Source organism: Nannochloropsis gaditana, assembly GCF_000240725.1.
Source record: "Nannochloropsis gaditana CCMP526 unplaced genomic scaffold scaffold351, whole genome shotgun sequence".
Classification (NCBI taxonomy): Eukaryota; class Eustigmatophyceae; order Eustigmatales; family Monodopsidaceae; genus Microchloropsis; species Microchloropsis gaditana.
Window position 1 is genome coordinate 13,473 of NW_005803602.1, and position 2,801 is coordinate 16,273.

Consider the following 2,801-nt stretch of genomic DNA (forward strand, 5'->3'; position numbering starts at 1 on the left):
AAAGGAAGGAGGAGAGAAGAGAGACGTGACGACGACCGCTTCTCTTTGCAGACATGTCCATGTATGTTATGTCACCTCTTATCATGTGGTCTTCTCTCTTCTTGCCCGGCACTCTCCCCCCTGCCTTCCTACCTCTCGACGATTTGTGCCATGTCTCTCTGCGGCACATCCTCCTTCCGCGAGGCCCCCCGGATTCCCTTTCCTCCCTCCGGACGCCGGGGGGGGGGCGGGGGGGGACGCGAAGGGCGTCGATTTGCTTTCTGTGATTGTGGTGGACAACCAAATGCTTGTAAATACACGAGAAAATTGTTACCTGCGACGGGGGTACGGGCTGAAGAAGAAGAGTGAAGGCTATGAAGGCAGCAGGGAAGAGACCTAAAACCGAGGCCCTTGCTGGAAACTAAATGCTACGTTATGATTCTACACACCCCATGTATCCTTTTTGTCGCACCTTTGCACCTGTCTCTCCTTGGTTTCCATCATTTCCAGAGTAATGCGCCTCGTCGTCCATGTGAAGACTGGCATCCATCGAGCGGGAAGACGAGCGCATGGAAGGACAAGGGGTGGCCGGAAGAAAAGCGGATGTCCTTCCATTGATTGAGAAGGACAAAGAAAGGGACGGTAGGAACACGAGAAATACGAGGACATGCGAGAAGAAATAGGGCGTGGGAGCCTGCCATTTTCTACCGCGGTTGCACTTGATGAGGGGGCAGTGCATGGCAACAGGAAGAAAAACGAGACAGCCGGATACCCGCTCTTGATTCTCCACGCCGGCAGCCCAAGTTACCCGCTCTTCCAGCTCCTGCCATCGAGGAGAAGAGAGACGCAACGTGATGAGCTTATGATCCGCCAAACTTCATATCCACCCCGGGTTGAGGAGCGCCGGTTGTGCCCGGCGAGAGGGCGAGGCTCTATCAAGGGGCGGGGGCGTATACCGAGCTTGGCAGAGCCAGGAGGTTAAAAGAATGACGCTGCGTCAGCCTGACACGCCACCCTTCTTGGGCGCCTGTGTGGAACGGCCTTGGATGCTTTCAGCAAGTTCTATGGCCATGGTTGGAAGACAATGCTGCTGCGCGTGAGGCAGATTGAAAAATGGAATGTGATGGGTTGCATGATCGTGCGTTAAGTGGTCAGAGCGCTCCCTCGATCTTTATGATGGGCTGCCACTTCGACGACTAGTTTGTTCCGGATTCCATCATCACAAATGTTATTCACGTCTCACAAAACATGTCACAGTTATTCAACATGCGCGTGATTGCATCTCTTTTGCTCCTGGCTGCGGTATGCAATGCCTTCCAAGCTCCCATTGTTTCTCGAGGTAAGCGGCCACGTCCCACGCTTTCTCACCACGCAGCCCCCTTTATATGGAAGACTCACTTGGATGGAAAACATGCTCGAAATAAAATGGTAGAGAGGTTTTCACGTGTGACAAACGTACGTTTAAACTTCTTTGCCGACTTGTGTCGTAGGGACTCTGTTATATGATCACAACACGGTAGGCCAGCCAAAAGCAGCACGAAGCTCTACATTGTGGTGCTCGCTCACGCAGACACACATCTGCAAATGCGTTGATTCTTGTCGGTATAATAACATCTTCGACTCCTCTCTATCATCTTTGTCCCTCCGTGCCAGGCCGTAGCCGCCAGGCCCCTCAAATGCTGGGCAACTTCTTCAAGACGGCAGCTCCCTCCGCAGCCACTCCCGGGCAAGGCAAAGTAGGCGCCAAGGCCGGAAAGGGCGGGTCTCGCCTCAACTTGAAGAACATCCCCAAAGAAGCCCCCCCCGCACCCAAGAAACTTGCCTCCATCGCGGCCGGTATCACTCCAGGGGGCCCGAAGGTACCGTCTTTCCCCTTCAAGCTGGGGCGGACGAAAGAGGCCAAGGAGGCCACGGCCCGCGTCGTGAATGGGAAGCTGGAGGTGAGGAGGGGGAACACGGGCCGAGGGGGGAGTGGTGAGAGGGTATGGGACGACGAAAGAGAGGTGAGCGGAAGGACACCACGTGCTCTCTCCCTTCATCGCGGTGTCCAGGGAGCGCAAATTTGAGACCGTAGGACCCGATTTTCACGCTGCCATCTCCTCTTTTGCAGGGCTACTTCACCAATGAGCAACTCCAGGCGTTGGAGGTGGCGCGTCGTGAGGTGCCGTCCTCGGCCGCATCCTACTGGCAGAAAATCGCCAGCAAGGTACCCGGACAGACGGCGGAGACCTGCAAGGCGATGACGAACCAGCTCCTGTTGGACAAGGCGCGGGGGACAGGGAAGAATTTCTTTGGCGGCTACGTGGAGGTGAAAGAGACGAAAATGGTGGTGGACACGGAGGCGACGGTGGGGAAGCGCTTGAAGGCAGCCTTTGGGTTGAAATGAGGTGGGAGAGGGAGAGCCAGAGGCGGGAAGAGGGGCAGGGGAAAGAGCGTGGAAGCAGGGAGGAATGGGCCGTATGCGGCACCTGACAAGCGAGCTGATGGCCTTGAGGGAGGTGCGCGGCAAACGCCGGATAAGAAGGGGAGGGGAGGTTAAGGAAGAAGAGAGGGAGGATGTGAAGTGGAGGGGGATTTGCCCCAGGGTTGTGAACATAGCGACGGTAATAGGTGTGGATGGAGACGAGTCAGCAGCGGGCGATGTGGATCCAGGCAATAAGTAATGGAAACCGGGTGCCAAGAATGAAAGGGCAAGGATGTGGGGCCCTCCACCGCCTCTCTTGCCTGCTCGTGCCCCCACTTGCTTCTCCGTTCCTCTTTTCTCCCTGGACCCCTAGACCCTCCCCTCTCCCACCACCTCCCCGCGTGTGCGCCCTCCTTCC